The 18245-nt window shown below is 54.8% G+C and overlaps 50 non-coding genes across 50 annotated transcripts; all 50 read left to right on the forward strand.

Annotated features, from left to right (window-relative positions):
• The first annotated feature begins 58 nt into the window (after window positions 1-58).
• trnal-uag (transfer RNA leucine (anticodon UAG)) lies at window positions 59-140 on the forward strand. The gene has a single exon. It is a non-coding gene; the product is annotated as a tRNA-Leu (tRNA).
• A 153-nt stretch (window positions 141-293) lies between these two features.
• On the forward strand, window positions 294-375 carry trnal-aag (transfer RNA leucine (anticodon AAG)). Its single transcript has one exon. It is a non-coding gene; the product is annotated as a tRNA-Leu (tRNA).
• Window positions 376-939: 564 nt separating this feature from the next.
• Window positions 940-1021, forward strand: trnal-aag (transfer RNA leucine (anticodon AAG)). Its single transcript has one exon. It is a non-coding gene; the product is annotated as a tRNA-Leu (tRNA).
• A 141-nt stretch (window positions 1022-1162) lies between these two features.
• Window positions 1163-1244, forward strand: trnal-uag (transfer RNA leucine (anticodon UAG)). Its single transcript has one exon. It is a non-coding gene; the product is annotated as a tRNA-Leu (tRNA).
• Window positions 1245-1656: 412 nt separating this feature from the next.
• On the forward strand, window positions 1657-1738 carry trnal-aag (transfer RNA leucine (anticodon AAG)). Its single transcript has one exon. It is a non-coding gene; the product is annotated as a tRNA-Leu (tRNA).
• Window positions 1739-1893: 155 nt separating this feature from the next.
• Window positions 1894-1976, forward strand: trnal-uag (transfer RNA leucine (anticodon UAG)). Its single transcript has one exon. It is a non-coding gene; the product is annotated as a tRNA-Leu (tRNA).
• Window positions 1977-2129: 153 nt separating this feature from the next.
• Window positions 2130-2211, forward strand: trnal-aag (transfer RNA leucine (anticodon AAG)). The gene has a single exon. It is a non-coding gene; the product is annotated as a tRNA-Leu (tRNA).
• A 564-nt stretch (window positions 2212-2775) lies between these two features.
• Window positions 2776-2857, forward strand: trnal-aag (transfer RNA leucine (anticodon AAG)). The gene has a single exon. It is a non-coding gene; the product is annotated as a tRNA-Leu (tRNA).
• Window positions 2858-2998: 141 nt separating this feature from the next.
• trnal-uag (transfer RNA leucine (anticodon UAG)) lies at window positions 2999-3080 on the forward strand. Its single transcript has one exon. It is a non-coding gene; the product is annotated as a tRNA-Leu (tRNA).
• Window positions 3081-3491: 411 nt separating this feature from the next.
• trnal-aag (transfer RNA leucine (anticodon AAG)) lies at window positions 3492-3573 on the forward strand. The gene has a single exon. It is a non-coding gene; the product is annotated as a tRNA-Leu (tRNA).
• A 155-nt stretch (window positions 3574-3728) lies between these two features.
• On the forward strand, window positions 3729-3810 carry trnal-uag (transfer RNA leucine (anticodon UAG)). Its single transcript has one exon. It is a non-coding gene; the product is annotated as a tRNA-Leu (tRNA).
• A 153-nt stretch (window positions 3811-3963) lies between these two features.
• On the forward strand, window positions 3964-4045 carry trnal-aag (transfer RNA leucine (anticodon AAG)). Its single transcript has one exon. It is a non-coding gene; the product is annotated as a tRNA-Leu (tRNA).
• Window positions 4046-4609: 564 nt separating this feature from the next.
• trnal-aag (transfer RNA leucine (anticodon AAG)) lies at window positions 4610-4691 on the forward strand. Its single transcript has one exon. It is a non-coding gene; the product is annotated as a tRNA-Leu (tRNA).
• Window positions 4692-4832: 141 nt separating this feature from the next.
• On the forward strand, window positions 4833-4914 carry trnal-uag (transfer RNA leucine (anticodon UAG)). The gene has a single exon. It is a non-coding gene; the product is annotated as a tRNA-Leu (tRNA).
• A 411-nt stretch (window positions 4915-5325) lies between these two features.
• Window positions 5326-5407, forward strand: trnal-aag (transfer RNA leucine (anticodon AAG)). The gene has a single exon. It is a non-coding gene; the product is annotated as a tRNA-Leu (tRNA).
• Window positions 5408-5562: 155 nt separating this feature from the next.
• On the forward strand, window positions 5563-5644 carry trnal-uag (transfer RNA leucine (anticodon UAG)). Its single transcript has one exon. It is a non-coding gene; the product is annotated as a tRNA-Leu (tRNA).
• A 145-nt stretch (window positions 5645-5789) lies between these two features.
• On the forward strand, window positions 5790-5871 carry trnal-aag (transfer RNA leucine (anticodon AAG)). The gene has a single exon. It is a non-coding gene; the product is annotated as a tRNA-Leu (tRNA).
• A 552-nt stretch (window positions 5872-6423) lies between these two features.
• On the forward strand, window positions 6424-6505 carry trnal-aag (transfer RNA leucine (anticodon AAG)). The gene has a single exon. It is a non-coding gene; the product is annotated as a tRNA-Leu (tRNA).
• A 141-nt stretch (window positions 6506-6646) lies between these two features.
• On the forward strand, window positions 6647-6728 carry trnal-uag (transfer RNA leucine (anticodon UAG)). Its single transcript has one exon. It is a non-coding gene; the product is annotated as a tRNA-Leu (tRNA).
• A 412-nt stretch (window positions 6729-7140) lies between these two features.
• On the forward strand, window positions 7141-7222 carry trnal-aag (transfer RNA leucine (anticodon AAG)). The gene has a single exon. It is a non-coding gene; the product is annotated as a tRNA-Leu (tRNA).
• Window positions 7223-7377: 155 nt separating this feature from the next.
• On the forward strand, window positions 7378-7459 carry trnal-uag (transfer RNA leucine (anticodon UAG)). Its single transcript has one exon. It is a non-coding gene; the product is annotated as a tRNA-Leu (tRNA).
• A 153-nt stretch (window positions 7460-7612) lies between these two features.
• trnal-aag (transfer RNA leucine (anticodon AAG)) lies at window positions 7613-7694 on the forward strand. Its single transcript has one exon. It is a non-coding gene; the product is annotated as a tRNA-Leu (tRNA).
• A 567-nt stretch (window positions 7695-8261) lies between these two features.
• Window positions 8262-8343, forward strand: trnal-aag (transfer RNA leucine (anticodon AAG)). Its single transcript has one exon. It is a non-coding gene; the product is annotated as a tRNA-Leu (tRNA).
• Window positions 8344-8484: 141 nt separating this feature from the next.
• On the forward strand, window positions 8485-8566 carry trnal-uag (transfer RNA leucine (anticodon UAG)). Its single transcript has one exon. It is a non-coding gene; the product is annotated as a tRNA-Leu (tRNA).
• Window positions 8567-8977: 411 nt separating this feature from the next.
• Window positions 8978-9059, forward strand: trnal-aag (transfer RNA leucine (anticodon AAG)). The gene has a single exon. It is a non-coding gene; the product is annotated as a tRNA-Leu (tRNA).
• Window positions 9060-9214: 155 nt separating this feature from the next.
• On the forward strand, window positions 9215-9296 carry trnal-uag (transfer RNA leucine (anticodon UAG)). The gene has a single exon. It is a non-coding gene; the product is annotated as a tRNA-Leu (tRNA).
• Window positions 9297-9449: 153 nt separating this feature from the next.
• On the forward strand, window positions 9450-9531 carry trnal-aag (transfer RNA leucine (anticodon AAG)). Its single transcript has one exon. It is a non-coding gene; the product is annotated as a tRNA-Leu (tRNA).
• Window positions 9532-10095: 564 nt separating this feature from the next.
• On the forward strand, window positions 10096-10177 carry trnal-aag (transfer RNA leucine (anticodon AAG)). Its single transcript has one exon. It is a non-coding gene; the product is annotated as a tRNA-Leu (tRNA).
• Window positions 10178-10318: 141 nt separating this feature from the next.
• trnal-uag (transfer RNA leucine (anticodon UAG)) lies at window positions 10319-10400 on the forward strand. Its single transcript has one exon. It is a non-coding gene; the product is annotated as a tRNA-Leu (tRNA).
• A 412-nt stretch (window positions 10401-10812) lies between these two features.
• Window positions 10813-10894, forward strand: trnal-aag (transfer RNA leucine (anticodon AAG)). Its single transcript has one exon. It is a non-coding gene; the product is annotated as a tRNA-Leu (tRNA).
• Window positions 10895-11049: 155 nt separating this feature from the next.
• trnal-uag (transfer RNA leucine (anticodon UAG)) lies at window positions 11050-11131 on the forward strand. The gene has a single exon. It is a non-coding gene; the product is annotated as a tRNA-Leu (tRNA).
• Window positions 11132-11284: 153 nt separating this feature from the next.
• trnal-aag (transfer RNA leucine (anticodon AAG)) lies at window positions 11285-11366 on the forward strand. Its single transcript has one exon. It is a non-coding gene; the product is annotated as a tRNA-Leu (tRNA).
• A 564-nt stretch (window positions 11367-11930) lies between these two features.
• On the forward strand, window positions 11931-12012 carry trnal-aag (transfer RNA leucine (anticodon AAG)). The gene has a single exon. It is a non-coding gene; the product is annotated as a tRNA-Leu (tRNA).
• A 141-nt stretch (window positions 12013-12153) lies between these two features.
• Window positions 12154-12235, forward strand: trnal-uag (transfer RNA leucine (anticodon UAG)). Its single transcript has one exon. It is a non-coding gene; the product is annotated as a tRNA-Leu (tRNA).
• Window positions 12236-12647: 412 nt separating this feature from the next.
• Window positions 12648-12729, forward strand: trnal-aag (transfer RNA leucine (anticodon AAG)). The gene has a single exon. It is a non-coding gene; the product is annotated as a tRNA-Leu (tRNA).
• A 155-nt stretch (window positions 12730-12884) lies between these two features.
• Window positions 12885-12966, forward strand: trnal-uag (transfer RNA leucine (anticodon UAG)). The gene has a single exon. It is a non-coding gene; the product is annotated as a tRNA-Leu (tRNA).
• Window positions 12967-13119: 153 nt separating this feature from the next.
• Window positions 13120-13201, forward strand: trnal-aag (transfer RNA leucine (anticodon AAG)). Its single transcript has one exon. It is a non-coding gene; the product is annotated as a tRNA-Leu (tRNA).
• A 564-nt stretch (window positions 13202-13765) lies between these two features.
• Window positions 13766-13847, forward strand: trnal-aag (transfer RNA leucine (anticodon AAG)). The gene has a single exon. It is a non-coding gene; the product is annotated as a tRNA-Leu (tRNA).
• A 141-nt stretch (window positions 13848-13988) lies between these two features.
• trnal-uag (transfer RNA leucine (anticodon UAG)) lies at window positions 13989-14070 on the forward strand. The gene has a single exon. It is a non-coding gene; the product is annotated as a tRNA-Leu (tRNA).
• Window positions 14071-14482: 412 nt separating this feature from the next.
• Window positions 14483-14564, forward strand: trnal-aag (transfer RNA leucine (anticodon AAG)). Its single transcript has one exon. It is a non-coding gene; the product is annotated as a tRNA-Leu (tRNA).
• A 155-nt stretch (window positions 14565-14719) lies between these two features.
• On the forward strand, window positions 14720-14801 carry trnal-uag (transfer RNA leucine (anticodon UAG)). The gene has a single exon. It is a non-coding gene; the product is annotated as a tRNA-Leu (tRNA).
• Window positions 14802-14954: 153 nt separating this feature from the next.
• On the forward strand, window positions 14955-15036 carry trnal-aag (transfer RNA leucine (anticodon AAG)). The gene has a single exon. It is a non-coding gene; the product is annotated as a tRNA-Leu (tRNA).
• A 564-nt stretch (window positions 15037-15600) lies between these two features.
• trnal-aag (transfer RNA leucine (anticodon AAG)) lies at window positions 15601-15682 on the forward strand. The gene has a single exon. It is a non-coding gene; the product is annotated as a tRNA-Leu (tRNA).
• Window positions 15683-15823: 141 nt separating this feature from the next.
• On the forward strand, window positions 15824-15905 carry trnal-uag (transfer RNA leucine (anticodon UAG)). The gene has a single exon. It is a non-coding gene; the product is annotated as a tRNA-Leu (tRNA).
• A 412-nt stretch (window positions 15906-16317) lies between these two features.
• Window positions 16318-16399, forward strand: trnal-aag (transfer RNA leucine (anticodon AAG)). Its single transcript has one exon. It is a non-coding gene; the product is annotated as a tRNA-Leu (tRNA).
• Window positions 16400-16554: 155 nt separating this feature from the next.
• On the forward strand, window positions 16555-16636 carry trnal-uag (transfer RNA leucine (anticodon UAG)). The gene has a single exon. It is a non-coding gene; the product is annotated as a tRNA-Leu (tRNA).
• Window positions 16637-16789: 153 nt separating this feature from the next.
• Window positions 16790-16983, forward strand: trnal-aag (transfer RNA leucine (anticodon AAG)). The gene is made up of 2 exons: window positions 16790-16827; window positions 16940-16983. It is a non-coding gene; the product is annotated as a tRNA-Leu (tRNA).
• A 412-nt stretch (window positions 16984-17395) lies between these two features.
• Window positions 17396-17477, forward strand: trnal-aag (transfer RNA leucine (anticodon AAG)). The gene has a single exon. It is a non-coding gene; the product is annotated as a tRNA-Leu (tRNA).
• Window positions 17478-17632: 155 nt separating this feature from the next.
• On the forward strand, window positions 17633-17714 carry trnal-uag (transfer RNA leucine (anticodon UAG)). The gene has a single exon. It is a non-coding gene; the product is annotated as a tRNA-Leu (tRNA).
• A 153-nt stretch (window positions 17715-17867) lies between these two features.
• On the forward strand, window positions 17868-17949 carry trnal-aag (transfer RNA leucine (anticodon AAG)). Its single transcript has one exon. It is a non-coding gene; the product is annotated as a tRNA-Leu (tRNA).
• The last annotated feature ends 296 nt before the right edge of the window (window positions 17950-18245 follow it).

Genomic DNA, 18245 nt, shown 5'->3' on the forward strand with positions numbered 1-18245 from the left:
TCTATCTTTGTGGGGGGGAAAGAGGGCAGAAAAGGGCCCACGAAGGAGTGCGTTGCAGGGTAGCGTGGCCGAGTGGTCTAAGGCGCTGGATTTAGGCTCCAGTCTCTTTGGGGGCGTGGGTTCGAATCCCACCGCTGCCAGCAGCTATTTTAACCAAGGCAGGGAGGCCCTCTAACCCGCTTGGGAGCAGGTTTGTTTCACGCAAACAGGATTAGACTGCAGCCGTTCTGCAGAGTCAGTATTAGGGAGGACGTTCCACCTGTCGAAGAGACCCGTGGAGCATAACCCGACGAGGTAGCGTGGCCGAGCGGTCTAAGGCGCTGGATTAAGGCTCCAGTCTCTTCGGGGGCGTGGGTTCGAATCCCACCGCTGCCAGGGCAGTCTTTTGGAAAGCTCCTGAGGCTGCTGCGACTGGAGAAGTGACGCTGCGTGCTCATCCAAACTCAGCCGCTTTCGCTTCCTTTTCCATTTAGCAAAGTCAGTGCTGGAAGCTTGACCCAGCCTCTGCTCCATCCCAACAGAGGCACACCAGTAATTTACAATCATGGGAGAGGTGCTTTAAAAAAACAAACAAACAATTCAACGAATTTGAAAAATATAATAGCGAAAAACAATGAGTAGTCTACAAGAATGGAGACAGCCAATGTCGCTCATGGAAAGTTTTGGGTGAAATAACAGCTGCCTGATCATTTTGAGTTTAAATTCAACACCGCTGGCTGCCGTTTTCACATAAGCCCCAAAGGCCTTGATTAGCGGATTCAGGTGTGCTTGATCAGAGATGGACCTCCACTCCGCAGGAAGGGGGCCACCAGGAGTAGGACTGCATACCCCTGTATAAAGGATGCCTTTACGGCGGCAAATTACAAGGCATCAGCTTGTGGCGAAGCGCGACAAGAAAAAAAATTGGCGGAAAGCAGCGGGGGGGAAGAGGCCGCACAGGGTAGCGTGGCCGAGCGGTCTAAGGCGCTGGATTAAGGCTCCAGTCTCTTCGGGGGCGTGGGTTCGAATCCCACCGCTGCCAGGGCAGACTTGTGGAAGGCTCTTTTGCCTGAGCCAAAAAAAACTTGTACGGCCTTTGCGAAGAAGACTCGTCGGGTGCCTTTCCCTCTAGCTGTGGGGGTGAAAGAGGGCAGAAAAGGGCCCACGGAGCGAGCCGCTGCAGGGTAGCGTGGCCGAGGGGTCTAAGGCGCTGGATTTAGGCTCCAGTCTCTTCGGGGGCGTGGGTTCGAATCCCACCGCTGCCATCGGTGATTTTAACCAAGGCCGGGAGGCCCCTACGTATGCTGTGAGAGTATGCTTACCTTGGCAGCAGCAGCAGCCAGGCCCTGTCAGACAAGACGCGTCGTCTTCTCCCACAGACGATCGGCTGTGTGCTAAAGCAGGCTGACTCAATCCTGCTTCTGGGCCCCGTCTTTCCCACATGGGTGACCGACTACTCGAGGCTTAACTGCTGATGATTTGCATCACATCTTGTGTCGTTCTGTTCTTCCAAACTCATCTCAGACTTGTTGTGGTAGCAAAACATCCGCAAGCTCTAACGCGCTCGGAAGCGGGTTTGTTTCACGCAAACAGGATTAGACTGCAGCCGTTCCGCAGAGTCAGTATTAGGGAGGCCTTTCCACCTGGCGAAGAGACCCTTGGAAGGCAACACCAAGAGGTAGCGTGGCCGAGCTGTCTAAGGCGCTGGATTAAGGCTCCAGTCTCTTCGGGGGCGTGGGTTCGAATCCCACCGCTGCCAAGGCTGAATTTTGGAAGGCTATTGTGCCTGCACAAAAAAACTTTCCTTGCCCGCGCTCCACAGGCTTTGCAAAGAAGGTCCCGCGGCCGACGTTCCCTCTATCTTTGTGGGGGGGAAAGAGGGCAGAAAAGGGCCCACGAAGGAGTGCGTTCCAGGGTAGCGTGGCCGAGTGGTCTAAGGCGCTGGATTTAGGCTCCAGTCTCTTTGGGGGGCGTGGGTTCGAATCCCACCGCTGCCAGCAGCTATTTTAACCAAGGCAGGGAGGCCCTCTAACCCGCTTGGGAGCAGGTTTGTTTCACGCAAACAGGATTAGACTGCAGCCGTTCCGCAGAGTCAGTATTAGGGAGGCCGTTCCACCTGTCGAAGAGACCCGTGGAGGATAACCCGACGAGGTAGCGTGGCCGAGCGGTCTAAGGCGCTGGATTAAGGCTCCAGTCTCTTCGGGGGCGTGGGTTCGAATCCCACCGCTGCCAGGGCAGTCTTTTGGAAAGCTCCTGAGGCTGCTGCGACTGGAGAAGTGACGCTGCGTGCTCATCCAAACTCAGCCGCTTTCGCTTCCTTTTCCATTTAGCAAAGTCAGTGCTGGAAGCTTGACCCAGCCTCTGCTCCATCCCAACAGAGGCACACCAGTAATTTACAATCATAGGAGAGGTGCTTTAAAAAAACAAACAAACAATTCAACGAATTTGAAAAATATAATAGCGAAAAACAATGAGTAGTCTACAAGAATGGAGACAGCCAATGTCGCTCATGGAAAGTTTTGGGTGAAATAACAGCTGCCTGATCATTTTGAGTTTAAATTCAACACCGCTGGCTGCCGTTTTCACATAAGCCCCAAAGGCCTTGATTAGCGGATTCAGGTGTGCTTGATCAGAGATGGACCTCCACTCCGCAGGAAGGGGGCCACCAGGAGTAGGACTGCATACCCCTGTATAAAGGATGCCTTTACGGCGGCAAATTACAAGGCATCAGCTTGTGGCGAAGCGCGACAAGAAAAAAAATTGGCGGAAAGCAGCGGGGGGGAAGAGGCCGCACAGGGTAGCGTGGCCGAGCGGTCTAAGGCGCTGGATTAAGGCTCCAGTCTCTTCGGGGGCGTGGGTTCGAATCCCACCGCTGCCAGGGCAGACTTGTGGAAGGCTCTTTTGCCTGAGCCAAAAAAAACTTGTACGGCCTTTGCGAAGAAGACTCGTCGGGTGCCTTTCCCTCTAGCTGTGGGGGTGAAAGAGGGCAGAAAAGGGCCCACGGAGCGAGCCGCTGCAGGGTAGCGTGGCCGAGGGGTCTAAGGCGCTGGATTTAGGCTCCAGTCTCTTCGGGGGCGTGGGTTCGAATCCCACCGCTGCCATCGGTGATTTTAACCAAGGCCGGGAGGCCCCTACGTATGCTGTGAGAGTATGCTTACCTTGGCAGCAGCAGCAGCCAGGCCCGTCAGACAAGACGCGTCGTCTTCTCCCACAGACGATCGGCTGTGTGCTAAAGCAGGCTGACTCAATCCTGCTTCTGGGCCGCGTCTTTCCCACATGGGTGACCGACTACTCGAGGCTTAACTGCTGATGATTTGCATCACATCTTGTGTCATTCTGTTCTTCCAAACTCATCTCAGACTTGTTGTGGTAGCAAAACATCCGCAAGCTCTAACGCGCTCGGAAGCGGGTTTGTTTCACGCAAACAGGATTAGACTGCAGCCGTTCCGCAGAGTCAGTATTAGGGAGGCCTTTCCACCTGGCGAAGAGACCCTTGGAAGGCAACACCAAGAGGTAGCGTGGCCGAGCTGTCTAAGGCGCTGGATTAAGGCTCCAGTCTCTTCGGGGGCGTGGGTTCGAATCCCACCGCTGCCAAGGCTGAATTTTGGAAGGCTATTGTGCCTGCACAAAAAAACTTTCCTTGCCCGCGCTCCACAGGCTTTGCAAAGAAGGTCCCGCGGCCGACGTTCCCTCTATCTTTGTGGGGGGGAAAGAGGGCAGAAAAGGGCCCACGAAGGAGTGCGTTCCAGGGTAGCGTGGCCGAGTGGTCTAAGGCGCTGGATTTAGGCTCCAGTCTCTTTGGGGGCGTGGGTTCGAATCCCACCGCTGCCAGCAGCTATTTTAACCAAGGCAGGGAGGCCCTCTAACCCGCTTGGGAGCAGGTTTGTTTCACGCAAACAGGATTAGACTGCAGCCGTTCCGCAGAGTCAGTATTAGGGAGGCCGTTCCACCTGTCGAAGAGACCCGTGGAGGATAACCCGACGAGGTAGCGTGGCCGAGCGGTCTAAGGCGCTGGATTAAGGCTCCAGTCTCTTCGGGGGCGTGGGTTCGAATCCCACCGCTGCCAGGGCAGTCTTTTGGAAAGCTCCTGAGGCTGCTGCGACTGGAGAAGTGACGCTGCGTGCTCATCCAAACTCAGCCGCTTTCGCTTCCTTTTCCATTTAGCAAAGTCAGTGCTGGAAGCTTGACCCAGCCTCTGCTCCATCCCAACAGAGGCACACCAGTAATTTACAATCATAGGAGAGGTGCTTTAAAAAAACAAACAAACAATTCAACGAATTTGAAAAATATAATAGCGAAAAACAATGAGTAGTCTACAAGAATGGAGACAGCCAATGTCGCTCATGGAAAGTTTTGGGTGAAATAACAGCTGCCTGATCATTTTGAGTTTAAATTCAACACCGCTGGCTGCCGTTTTCACATAAGCCCCAAAGGCCTTGATTAGCGGATTCAGGTGTGCTTGATCAGAGATGGACCTCCACTCCGCAGGAAGGGGGCCACCAGGAGTAGGACTGCATACCCCTGTATAAAGGATGCCTTTACGGCGGCAAATTACAAGGCATCAGCTTGTGGCGAAGCGCGACAAGAAAAAAAATTGGCGGAAAGCAGCGGGGGGGAAGAGGCCGCACAGGGTAGCGTGGCCGAGCGGTCTAAGGCGCTGGATTAAGGCTCCAGTCTCTTCGGGGGCGTGGGTTCGAATCCCACCACTGCCAGGGCAGACTTGTGGAAGGCTCTTTTGCCTGAGCCAAAAAAAACTTGTACGGCCTTTGCGAAGAAGACTCGTCGGGTGCCTTTCCCTCTAGCTGTGGGGGTGAAAGAGGGCAGAAAAGGGCCCACGGAGCGAGCCGCTGCAGGGTAGCGTGGCCGAGGGGTCTAAGGCGCTGGATTTAGGCTCTAGTCTCTTCGGGGGCGTGGGTTTGAATCCCACCGCTGCCATCGGTGATTTTAACCAAGGCCGGGAGGCCCCTACGTATGCTGTGAGAGTATGCTTACCTTGGCAGCAGCAGCAGCCAGGCCCGTCAGACAAGACGCGTCGTCTTCTCCCACAGACGATCGGCTGTGTGCTAAAGCAGGCTGACTCAATCCTGCTTCTGGGCCCCGTCTTTCCCACATGGGTGACCGACTACTCGAGGCTTAACTGCTGATGATTTGCATCACATCTTGTGTCGTTCTGTTCTTCCAAACTCATCTCAGACTTGTTGTGGTAGCAAAACATCCGCAAGCTCTAACGCGCTCGGAAGCGGGTTTGTTTCACGCAAACAGGATTAGACTGCAGCCGTTCCGCAGAGTCAGTATTAGGGAGGCCTTTCCACCTGGCGAAGAGACCCTTGGAAGGCAACACCAAGAGGTAGCGTGGCCGAGCTGTCTAAGGCGCTGGATTAAGGCTCCAGTCTCTTCGGAGGCGTGGGTTCGAATCCCACCGCTGCCAAGGCTGAATTTTGGAAGGCTATTGTGCCTGCACAAAAAAACTTTCCTTCCCCGCGCTCCACAGGCTTTGCAAAGAAGGTCCCGCGGCCGACGTTCCCTCTATCTTTGTGGGGGGGAAAGAGGGCAGAAAAGGGCCCACGAAGGAGTGCGTTCCAGGGTAGCGTGGCCGAGGGGTCTAAGGCGCTGGATTTAGGCTCCAGTCTCTTTGGGGGCGTGGGTTCGAATCCCACCGCTGCCAGCAGCTATTTTAACCAAGGCCCTCTAACCCGCTTGGGAGCAGGTTTGTTTCACGCAAACAGGATTAGACTGCAGCCGTTCCGCAGATTCAGTATTAGGGAGGCCGTTCCACCTGTCGAAGAGACCCGTGGAGCATAACCCGACGAGGTAGCGTGGCCGAGCGGTCTAAGGCGCTGGATTAAGGCTCCAGTCTCTTCGGGGGCGTGGGTTCGAATCCCACCGCTGCCAGGGCAGTCTTTTGGAAAGCTCCTGAGGCTGCTGCGACTGGAGAAGTGACACTGCGTGCTCATCCAAACTCAGCCGCTTTCGCTTCCTTTTCCATTTAGCAAAGTCAGTGCTGGAAGCTTGACCCAGCCTCTGCTCCATCCCAACAGAGGCACACCAGTAATTTACAATCATAGGAGAGGTGCTTTAAAAAAACAAACAAACAATTCAACGAATTTGAAAAATATAATAGCGAAAAACAATGAGTAGTCTACAAGAATGGAGACAGCCAATGTCGCTCATGGAAAGTTTTGGGTGAAATAACAGCTGCCTGATCATTTTGAGTTTAAATTCAACACCGCTGGCTGCCGTTTTCACATAATTGATTAGCGGATTCAGGTGTGCTTGATCAGAGATGGACCTCCACTCCGCAGGAAGGGGGCCACCAGGAGTAGGACTGCATACCCCTGTATAAAGGATGCCTTTACGGCGGCAAATTACAAGGCATCAGCTTGTGGCGAAGCGCGACAAGAAAAAAAATTGGCGGAAAGCAGCGGGGGGGAAGAGGCCGCACAGGGTAGCGTGGCCGAGCGGTCTAAGGCGCTGGATTAAGGCTCCAGTCTCTTCGGGGGCGTGGGTTCGAATCCCACCGCTGCCAGGGCAGACTTGTGGAAGGCTCTTTTGCCTGAGCCAAAAAAAACTTGTACGGCCTTTGCGAAGAAGACTCGTCGGGTGCCTTTCCCTCTAGCTGTGGGGGTGAAAGAGGGCAGAAAAGGGCCCACGGAGCGAGCCGCTGCAGGGTAGCGTGGCCGAGGGGTCTAAAGCGCTGGATTTAGGCTCCAGTCTCTTCGGGGGCGTGGGTTCGAATCCCACCGCTGCCATCGGTGATTTTAACCAAGGCCGGGAGGCCCCTACGTATGCTGTGAGAGTATGCTTACCTTGGCAGCAGCAGCAGCCAGGCCCTGTCAGACAAGACGCGTCGTCTTCTCCCACAGACGATCGGCTGTGTGCTAAAGCAGGCTGACTCAATCCTGCTTCTGGGCCCCGTCTTTCCCACATGGGTGACCGACTACTCGAGGCTTAACTGCTGATGATTTGCATCACATCTTGTGTCGTTCTGTTCTTCCAAACTCATCTCAGACTTGTTGTGGTAGCAAAACATCCGCAAGCTCTAACGCGCTCGGAAGCGGGTTTGTTTCACGCAAACAGGATTAGACTGCAGCCGTTCCGCAGAGTCAGTATTAGGGAGGCCTTTCCACCTGGCGAAGAGACCCTTGGAAGGCAACACCAAGAGGTAGCGTGGCCGAGCTGTCTAAGGCGCTGGATTAAGGCTCCAGTCTCTTCGGGGGCGTGGGTTCGAATCCCACCGCTGCCAAGGCTGAATTTTGGAAGGCTATTGTGCCTGCACAAAAAAACTTTCCTTGCCCGCGCTCCACAGGCTTTGCAAAGAAGGTCCCGCGGCCGACGTTCCCTCTATCTTTGTGGGGGGGAAAGAGGGCAGAAAAGGGCCCACGAAGGAGTGCGTTCCAGGGTAGCGTGGCCGAGTGGTCTAAGGCGCTGGATTTAGGCTCCAGTCTCTTTGGGGGCGTGGGTTCGAATCCCACCGCTGCCAGCAGCTATTTTAACCAAGGCAGGGAGGCCCTCTAACCCGCTTGGGAGCAGGTTTGTTTCACGCAAACAGGATTAGACTGCAGCCGTTCCGCAGAGTCAGTATTAGGGAGGCCGTTCCACCTGTCGAAGAGACCCGTGGAGAATAACCCGACGAGGTAGCGTGGCCGAGCGGTCTAAGGCGCTGGATTAAGGCTCCAGTCTCTTCGGGGGCGTGGGTTCGAATCCCACCGCTGCCAGGGCAGTCTTTTGGAAAGCTCCTGAGGCTGCTGCGACTGGAGAAGTGACGCTGCGTGCTCATCCAAACTCAGCCGCTTTCGCTTCCTTTTCCATTTAGCAAAGTCAGTGCTGGAAGCTTGACCCAGCCTCTGCTCCATCCCAACAGAGGCACACCAGTAATTTACAATCATAGGAGAGGTGCTTTAAAAAAACAAACAAACAATTCAACGAATTTGAAAAATATAATAGCGAAAAACAATGAGTAGTCTACAAGAATGGAGACAGCCAATGTCGCTCATGGAAAGTTTTGGGTGAAATAACAGCTGCCTGATCATTTTGAGTTTAAATTCAACACCGCTGGCTGCCGTTTTCACATAAGCCCCAAAGGCCTTGATTAGCGGATTCAGGTGTGCTTGATCAGAGATGGACCTCCACTCCGCAGGAAGGGGGCCACCAGGAGTAGGACTGCATACCCCTGTATAAAGGATGCCTTTACGGCGGCAAATTACAAGGCATCAGCTTGTGGCGAAGCGCGACAAGAAAAAAAATTGGCGGAAAGCAGCGGGGGGGGGGAAGAGGCCGCACAGGGTAGCGTGGCCGAGCGGTCTAAGGCGCTGGATTAAGGCTCCAGTCTCTTCGGGGGTGTGGGTTCGAATCCCACCGCTGCCAGGGCAGACTTGTGGAAGGCTCTTTTGCCTGAGCCAAAAAAAACTTGTACGGCCTTTGCGAAGAAGACTCGTCGGGTGCCTTTCCCTCTAGCTGTGGGGGTGAAAGAGGGCAGAAAAGGGCCCACGGAGCGAGCCGCTGCAGGGTAGCGTGGCCGAGGGGTCTAAGGCGCTGGATTTAGGCTCCAGTCTCTTCGGGGGCGTGGGTTCGAATCCCACCGCTGCCATCGGTGATTTTAACCAAGGCCGGGAGGCCCCTACGTATGCTGTGAGAGTATGCTTACCTTGGCAGCAGCAGCAGCTAGGCCCGTCAGACAAGACGCGTCGTCTTCTCCCACAGACGATCGGCTGTGTGCTAAAGCAGGCTGACTCAATCCTGCTTCTGGGCCCCGTCTTTCCCACATGGGTGACCGACTACTCGAGGCTTAACTGCTGATGATTTGCATCACATCTTGTGTCGTTCTGTTCTTCCAAACTCATCTCAGACTTGTTGTGGTAGCAAAACATCCGCAAGCTCTAACGCGCTCGGAAGCGGGTTTGTTTCACGCAAACAGGATTAGACTGCAGCCGTTCCGCAGAGTCAGTATTAGGGAGGCCTTTCCACCTGGCGAAGAGACCCTTGGAAGGCAACACCAAGAGGTAGCGTGGCCGAGCTGTCTAAGGCGCTGTATTAAGGCTCCAGTCTCTTCGGGGGCGTGGGTTCGAATCCCACCGCTGCCAAGGCTGAATTTTGGAAGGCTATTGTGCCTGCACAAAAAAACTTTCCTTCCCCGCGCTCCACAGGCTTTGCAAAGAAGGTCCCGCGGCCGACGTTCCCTCTATCTTTGTGGGGGGGAAAGAGGGCAGAAAAGGGCCCACGAAGGAGTGCGTTCCAGGGTAGCGTGGCCGAGTGGTCTAAGGCGCTGGATTTAGGCTCCAGTCTCTTTGGGGGCGTGGGTTCGAATCCCACCGCTGCCAGCAGCTATTTTAACCAAGGCAGGGAGGCCCTCTAACCCGCTTGGGAGCAGGTTTGTTTCACGCAAACAGGATTAGACTGCAGCCGTTCCGCAGAGTCAGTATTAGGGAGGCCGTTCCACCTGTCGAAGAGACCCGTGGAGCATAACCCGACGAGGTAGCGTGGCCGAGCGGTCTAAGGCGCTGGATTAAGGCTCCAGTCTCTTCGGGGGCGTGGGTTCGAATCCCACCGCTGCCAGGGCAGTCTTTTGGAAAGCTCCTGAGGCTGCTGCGACTGGAGAAGTGACGCTGCGTGCTCATCCAAACTCAGCCGCTTTCGCTTCCTTTTCCATTTAGCAAAGTCAGTGCTGGAAGCTTGACCCAGCCTCTGCTCCATCCCAACAGAGGCACACCAGTAATTTACAATCATAGGAGAGGTGCTTTAAAAAAACAAACAAACAATTCAACGAATTTGAAAAATATAATAGCGAAAAACAATGAGTAGTCTACAAGAATGGAGACAGCCAATGTCGCTCATGGAAAGTTTTGGGTGAAATAACAGCTGCCTGATCATTTTGAGTTTAAATTCAACACCGCTGGCTGCCGTTTTCACATAAGCCCCAAAGGCCTTGATTAGCGGATTCAGGTGTGCTTGATCAGAGATGGACCTCCACTCCGCAGGAAGGGGGCCACCAGGAGTAGGACTGCATACCCCTGTATAAAGGATGCCTTTACGGCGGCAAATTACAAGGCATCAGCTTGTGGCGAAGCGCGACAAGAAAAAAAATTGGCGGAAAGCAGCGGGGGGGAAGAGGCCGCACAGGGTAGCGTGGCCGAGCGGTCTAAGGCGCTGGATTAAGGTTCCAGTCTCTTCGGGGGCGTGGGTTCGAATCCCACCGCTGCCAGGGCAGACTTGTGGAAGGCTCTTTTGCCTGAGCCAAAAAAAACTTGTACGGCCTTTGCGAAGAAGACTCGTCGGGTGCCTTTCCCTCTAGCTGTGGGGGTGAAAGAGGGCAGAAAAGGGCCCACGGAGCGAGCCGCTGCAGGGTAGCGTGGCCGAGGGGTCTAAGGCGCTGGATTTAGGCTCCAGTCTCTTCGGGGGCGTGGGTTCGAATCCCACCGCTGCCATCGGTGATTTTAACCAAGGCCGGGAGGCCCCTACGTATGCTGTGAGAGTATGCTTACCTTGGCAGCAGCAGCAGCCAGGCCCTGTCAGACAAGACGCGTCGTCTTCTCCCACAGACGATCGGCTGTGTGCTAAAGCAGGCTGACTCAATCCTGCTTCTGGGCCCCGTCTTTCCCACATGGGTGACCGACTACTCGAGGCTTAACTGCTGATGATTTGCATCACATCTTGTGTCGTTCTGTTCTTCCAAACTCATCTCAGACTTGTTGTGGAAGCAAAACATCCGCAAGCTCTAACGCGCTCGGAAGCGGGTTTGTTTCACGCAAACAGGATTAGACTGCAGCCGTTCCGCAGAGTCAGTATTAGGGAGGCCTTTCCACCTGGCGAAGAGACCCTTGGAAGGCAACACCAAGAGGTAGCGTGGCCGAGCTGTCTAAGGCGCTGGATTAAGGCTCCAGTCTCTTCGGGGGCGTGGGTTCGAATCCCACCGCTGCCAAGGCTGAATTTTGGAAGGCTATTGTGCCTGCACAAAAAAACTTTCCTTGCCCGCGCTCCACAGGCTTTGCAAAGAAGGTCCCGCGGCCGACGTTCCCTCTATCTTTGTGGGGGGGAAAGAGGGCAGAAAAGGGCCCACGAAGGAGTGCGTTCCAGGGTAGCGTGGCCGAGTGGTCTAAGGCGCTGGATTTAGGCTCCAGTCTCTTTGGGGGCGTGGGTTCGAATCCCACCGCTGCCAGCAGCTATTTTAACCAAGGCAGGGAGGCCCTCTAACCCGCTTGGGAGCAGGTTTGTTTCACGCAAACAGGATTAGACTGCAGCCGTTCCGCAGAGTCAGTATTAGGGAGGCCGTTCCACCTGTCGAAGAGACCCGTGGAGCATAACCCGACGAGGTAGCGTGGCCGAGCGGTCTAAGGCTCTGGATTAAGGCTCCAGTCTCTTCGGGGGCGTGGGTTCGAATCCCACCGCTGCCAGGGCAGTCTTTTGGAAAGCTCCTGAGGCTGCTGCGACTGGAGAAGTGACGCTGCGTGCTCATCCAAACTCAGCCGCTTTCGCTTCCTTTTCCATTTAGCAAAGTCAGTGCTGGAAGCTTGACCCAGCCTCTGCTCCATCCCAACAGAGGCACACCAGTAATTTACAATCATAGGAGAGGTGCTTTAAAAAAACAAACAAACAATTCAACGAATTTGAAAAATATAATAGCGAAAAACAACGAGTAGTCTACAAGAATGGAGACAGCCAATGTCGCTCATGGAAAGTTTTGGGTGAAATAACAGCTGCCTGATCATTTTGAGTTTAAATTCAACACCGCTGGCTGCCGTTTTCACATAAGCCCCAAAGGCTTTGATTAGCGGATTCAGGTGTGCTTGATCAGAGATGGACCTCCACTCCGCAGGAAGGGGGCCACCAGGAGTAGGACTGCATACCCCTGTATAAAGGATGCCTTTACGGCGGCAAATTACAAGGCATCAGCTTGTGGCGAAGCGCGACAAGAAAAAAAATTGGTGGAAAGCAGCGGGGGGGAAGAGGCCGCACAGGGTAGCGTGGCCGAGCGGTCTAAGGCGCTGGATTAAGGCTCCAGTCTCTTCGGGGGCGTGGGTTCGAATCCCACCGCTGCCAGGGCAGACTTGTGGAAGGCTCTTTTGCCTGAGCCAAAAAAAACTTGTACGGCCTTTGCGAAGAAGACTCGTCGGGTGCTTTTCCCTCTAGCTGTGGGGGTGAAAGAGGGCAGAAAAGGGCCCACGGAGCGAGCCGCTGCAGGGTAGCGTGGCCGAGGGGTCTAAGGCGCTGGATTTAGGCTCCAGTCTCTTCGGGGGCGTGGGTTCGAATCCCACCGCTGCCATCGGTGATTTTAACCAAGGCCGGGAGGCCCCTACGTATGCTGTGAGAGTATGCTTACCTTGGCAGCAGCAGCAGCCAGGCCCTGTCAGACAAGACGCGTCGTCTTCTCCCACAGACGATCGGCTGTGTGCTAAAGCAGGCTGACTCAATCCTGCTTCTGGGCCCCGTCTTTCCCACATGGGTGACCGACTACTCGAGGCTTAACTGCTGATGATTTGCATCACATCTTGTGTCGTTCTGTTCTTCCAAACTCATCTCAGACTTGTTGTGGTAGCAAAACATCCGCAAGCTCTAACGCGCTCGGAAGCGGGTTTGTTTCACGCAAACAGGATTAGACTGCAGCCGTTCCGCAGAGTCAGTATTAGGGAGGCCTTTCCACCTGGCGAAGAGACCCTTGGAAGGCAACACCAAGAGGTAGCGTGGCCGAGCTGGCTAAGGCGCTGGATTAAGGCTCCAGTCTCTTCGGGGGCGTGGGTTCGAATCCCACCGCTGCCAAGGCTGAATTTTGGAAGGCTATTGTGCCTGCACAAAAAAACTTTCCTTGCCCGCGCTCCACAGGCTTTGCAAAGAAGGTCCCGCGGCCGACGTTCCCTCTATCTTTGTGGGGGGGAAAGAGGGCAGAAAAGGGCCCACGAAGGAGTGCGTTCCAGGGTAGCGTGGCCGAGTGGTCTAAGGCGCTGGATTTAGGCTCCAGTCTCTTTGGGGGCGTGGGTTCGAATCCCACCGCTGCCAGCAGCTATTTTAACCAAGGCAGGGAGGCCCTCTAACCCGCTTGGGAGCAGGTTTGTTTCACGCAAACAGGATTAGACTGCAGCCGTTCCGCAGAGTCAGTATTAGGGAGGCCGTTCCACCTGTCGAAGAGACCCGTGGAGCATAACCCGACGAGGTAGCGTGGCCGAGCGGTCTAAGGCGCTGGATTAAGGCTCCAGTCTCTTCGGGGGCGTGGGTTCGAATCCCACCGCTGCCAGGGCAGTCTTTTGGAAAGCTCCTGAGGCTGCTGCGACTGGAGAAGTGACGCTGCGTGCTCATCCAAACTCAGCCGCTTTCGCTTCCTTTTCCATTTAGCAAAGTCAGTGCTGGAAGCTTGACCCAGCCTCTGCTCCATCCCAACAGAGGCACACCAGTAATTTACAATCATAGGAGAGGTGCTTTAAAAAAACAAACAAACAATTCAACGAATTTGAAAAATATAATAGCGAAAAACAATGAGTAGTCTACAAGAATGGAGACAGCCAATGTCGCTCATGGAAAGTTTTGGGTGAAATAACAGCTACCTGATCATTTTGAGTTTAAATTCAACACCGCTGGCTGCCGTTTTCACATAAGCCCCAAAGGCCTTGATTAGCGGATTCAGGTGTGCTTGATCAGAGATGGACCTCCACTCCGCAGGAAGGGGGCCACCAGGAGTAGGACTGCATACCCCTGTATAAAGGATGCCTTTACGGCGGCAAATTACAAGGCATCAGCTTGTGGCGAAGCGCGACAAGAAAAAAAATTGGCCGAAAGCAGCGGGGGGGAAGAGGCCGCACAGGGTAGCGTGGCCGAGCGGTCTAAGGCGCTGGATTAAGGCTCCAGTCTCTTCGGGGGCGTGGGTTCGAATCCCACCGCTGCCAGGGCAGACTTCTGGAAGGCTCTTTTGCCTGAGCCAAAAAAAACTTGTACGGCCTTTGCGAAGAAGACTCGTCGGGTGCCTTTCCCTCTAGCTGTGGGGGTGAAAGAGGGCAGAAAAGGGCCCACGGAGCGAGCCGCTGCAGGGTAGCGTGGCCGAGGGGTCTAAGGCGCTGGATTTAGGCTCCAGTCTCTTCGGGGGCGTGGGTTCGAATCCCACCGCTGCCATCGGTGATTTTAACCAAGGCCGGGAGGCCCCTACGTATGCTGTGAGAGTATGCTTACCTTGGCAGCAGCAGCAGCCAGGCCCTGTCAGACAAGACGCGTCGTCTTCTCCCACAGACGATCGGCTGTGTGCTAAAGCAGGCTGACTCAATCCTGCTTCTGGGCCCCGTCTTTCCCACATGGGTGACCGACTACTCGAGGCTTAACTGCTGATGATTTGCATCACATCTTGTGTCGTTCTGTTCTTCCAAACTCATCTCAGACTTGTTGTGGTAGCAAAACATCCGCAAGCTCTAACGCGCTCGGAAGCGGGTTTGTTTCACGCAAACAGGATTAGACTGCAGCCGTTCCGCAGAGTCAGTATTAGGGAGGCCTTTCCACCTGGCGAAGAGACCCTTGGAAGGCAACACCAAGAGGTAGCGTGGCCGAGCTGTCTAAGGCGCTGGATTAAGGCTCCAGTCTCTTCGGGGGCGTGGGTTCGAATCCCACCGCTGCCAAGGCTGAATTTTGGAAGGCTATTGTGCCTGCACAAAAAAACTTTCCTTGCCCGCGCTCCACAGGCTTTGCAAAGAAGGTCCCGCGGCCGACGTTCCCTCTATCTTTGTGGGGGGGAAAGAGGGCAGAAAAGGGCCCACGAAGGAGTGCGTTGCAGGGTAGCGTGGCCGAGTGGTCTAAGGCGCTGGATTTAGGCTCCAGTCTCTTTGGGGGCGTGGGTTCGAATCCCACCGCTGCCAGCAGCTATTTTAACCAAGGCAGGGAGGCCCTCTAACCCGCTTGGGAGCAGGTTTGTTTCACGCAAACAGGATTAGACTGCAGCCGTTCCGCAGAGTCAGTATTAGGGAGGCCGTTCCACCTGTCGAAGAGACCCGTGGAGCAAAACCCGACGAGGTAGCGTGGCCGAGCGGTCTAAGGCGCTGGATTAAGGCTCCAGTCTCTTCGGGGGCGTGGGTTCGAATCCCACCGCTGCCAGGGCAGTCTTTTGGAAAGCTCCTGAGGCTGCTGCGACTGGAGAAGTGACGCTGCGTGTTCATCCAAACTCAGCCGCTTTCGCTTCCTTTTCCATTTAGCAAAGTCAGTGCTGGAAGCTTGACCCAGCCTCTGCTCCATCCCAACAGAGGCACACCAGTAATTTACAATCATAGGAGAGGTGCTTTAAAAAAACAAACAAACAATTCAACGAATTTGAAAAATATAATAGCGAAAAACAATGAGTAGTCTACAAGAATGGAGACAGCCAATGTCGCTCATGGAAAGTTTTGGGTGAAATAACAGCTGCCTGATCATTTTGAGTTTAAATTCAACACCGCTGGCTGCCGTTTTCACATAAGCCCCAAAGGCCTTGATTAGCGGATTCAGGTGTGCTTGATCAGAGATGGACCTCCACTCCGCAGGAAGGGGGCCACCAGGAGTAGGACTGCATACCCCTGTATAAAGGATGCCTTTACGGCGGCAAATTACAAGGCATCAGCTTGTGGCGAAGCGCGACAAGAAAAAAAATTGGCGGAAAGCAGCGGGGGGGAAGAGGCCGCACAGGGTAGCGTGGCCGAGCGGTCTAAGGCGCTGGATTAAGGCTCCAGTCTCTTCGGGGGCGTGGGTTCGAATCCCACCGCTGCCAGGGCAGACTTGTGGAAGGCTCTTTTGCCTGAGCCAAAAAAAACTTGTACGGCCTTTGCGAAGAAGACTCGTCGGGTGCCTTTCCCTCTAGCTGTGGGGGTGAAAGAGGGCAGAAAAGGGCCCACGGAGCGAGCCGCTGCAGGGTAGCGTGGCCGAGGGGTCTAAGGCGCTGGATTTAGGCTCCAGTCTCTTCGGGGGCGTGGGTTCGAATCCCACCGCTGCCATCGGTGATTTTAACCAAGGCCGGGAGGCCCCTACGTATGCTGTGAGAGTATGCTTACCTTGGCAGCAGCAGCAGCCAGGCCCTGTCAGACAAGACGCGTCGTCTTCTCCCACAGACGATCGGCTGTGTGCTAAAGCAGGCTGACTCAATCCTGCTTCTGGGCCCCGTCTTTCCCACATGGGTGACCGCCTAATCGAGGCTTAACTGCTGATGATTTGCATCACATCTTGTGTCGTTCTGTTCTTCCAAACTCATCTCAGACTTGTTGTGGTAGCAAAACATCCGCAAGCTCTAACGCGCTCGGAAGCGGGTTTGTTTCACGCAAACAGGATTAGACTGCAGCCGTTCCGCAGAGTCAGTATTAGGGAGGCCTTTCCACCTGGCGAAGAGACCCTTGGAAGGAAACACCAAGAGGTAGCGTGGCCGAGCTGTCTAAGGCGCTGGATTAAGGCTCCAGTCTCTTCGGGGGCGTGGGTTCGAATCCCACCGCTGCCAAGGCTGAATTTTGGAAGGCTATTGTGCCTGCACAAAAAAACTTTCCTTGCCCGCGCTCCACAGGCTTTGCAAAGAAGGTCCCGCGGCCGACGTTCCCTCTATCTTTGTGGGGGGGAAAGAGGGCAGAAAAGGGCCCACGAAGGAGTGCGTTCCAGGGTAGCGTGGCCGAGTGGTCTAAGGCGCTGGATTTAGGCTCCAGTCTCTTTGGGGGCGTGGGTTCGAATCCCACCGCTGCCGGCAGCTATTTTAACCAAGGCAGGGAGGCCCTCTAACCCGCTTGGGAGCAGGTTTGTTTCACGCAAACAGGATTAGACTGCAGCCGTTCCGCAGAGTCAGTATTAGGGAGGCCGTTCCACCTGTCGAAGAGACCCGTGGAGCATAACCCGACGAGGTAGCGTGGCCGAGCGGTCTAAGGCGCTGGATTAAGGCTCCAGTCTCTTCGCAAATTACAAGGCATCAGCTTGTGGCGAAGCGCGACAAGAAAAAAAATTGGCGGAAAGCAGCGGGGGGGGAAGAGGCCGCACATGGGTTCGATTTAGGCTCCAGTCTCTTCGGGGGCGTGGGTTCGAATCCCACCGCTGCCATCGGTGATTTTAACCAAGGCCGGGAGGCCCCTACGTATGCTGTGAGAGTATGCTTACCTTGGCAGCAGCAGCAGCCAGGCCCTGTCAGACAAGACGCGTCGTCTTCTCCCACAGACGATCGGCTGTGTGCTAAAGCAAGCTGACTCAATCCTGCTTCTGGGCCCCGTCTTTCCCACATGGGTGACCGACTACTCGAGGCTTAACTGCTGATGATTTGCATCACATCTTGTGTCGTTCTGTTCTTCCAAACTCATCTCAGACTTGTTGTGGTAGCAAAACATCCGCAAGCTCTAACGCGCTCGGAAGCGGGTTTGTTTCACGCAAACAGGATTAGACTGCAGCCGTTCCGCAGAGTCAGTATTAGGGAGGCCTTTCCACCTGGCGAAGAGACCCTTGGAAGGCAACACCAAGAGGTAGCGTGGCCGAGCTGTCTAAGGCGCTGGATTAAGGCTCCAGTCTCTTCGGGGGCGTGGGTTCGAATCCCACCGCTGCCAAGGCTGAATTTTGGAAGGCTATTGTGCCTGCACAAAAAAACTTTCCTTGCCCGCGCTCCACAGGCTTTGCAAAGAAGGTCCCGCGGCCGACGTTCCCTCTATCTTTGTGGGGGGGAAAGAGGGCAGAAAAGGGCCCACGAAGGAGTGCGTTCCAGGGTAGCGTGGCCGAGTGGTCTAAGGCGCTGGATTTAGGCTCCAGTCTCTTTTGGGGCGTGGGTTCGAATCCCACCGCTGCCAGCAGCTATTTTAACCAAGGCAGGGAGGCCCTCTAACCCGCTTGGGAGCAGGTTTGTTTCACGCAAACAGGATTAGACTGCAGCCGTTCCGCAGAGTCAGTATTAGGGAGGCCGTTCCACCTGTCGAAGAGACCCGTGGAGCATAACCCGACGAGGTAGCGTGGCCGAGCGGTCTAAGGCGCTGGATTAAGGCTCCAGTCTCTTCGGGGGCGTGGGTTCGAATCCCACCGCTGCCAGGGCAGTCTTTTGGAAAGCTCCTGAGGCTGCTGCGACTGGAGAAGTGACGCTGCGTGCTCATCCAAACTCAGCCGCTTTCGCTTCCTTTTCCATTTAGCAAAGTCAGTGCTGGAAGCTTGACCCAGCCTCTGCTCCATCCCAACAGAGGCACACCAGTAATTTACAATCATAGGAGAGGTGCTTTAAAAAAACAAACAAACAATTCAACGAATTTGAAAAATATAATAGCGAAAAACAATGAGTAGTCTACAAGAATGGAGACAGCCAATGTCGCTCATGGAAAGTTTTGGGTGAA

Source organism: Garra rufa, chromosome 22 (assembly GCF_049309525.1).
Source record: "Garra rufa chromosome 22, GarRuf1.0, whole genome shotgun sequence".
Classification (NCBI taxonomy): Eukaryota; Metazoa; Chordata; class Actinopteri; order Cypriniformes; family Cyprinidae; genus Garra; species Garra rufa.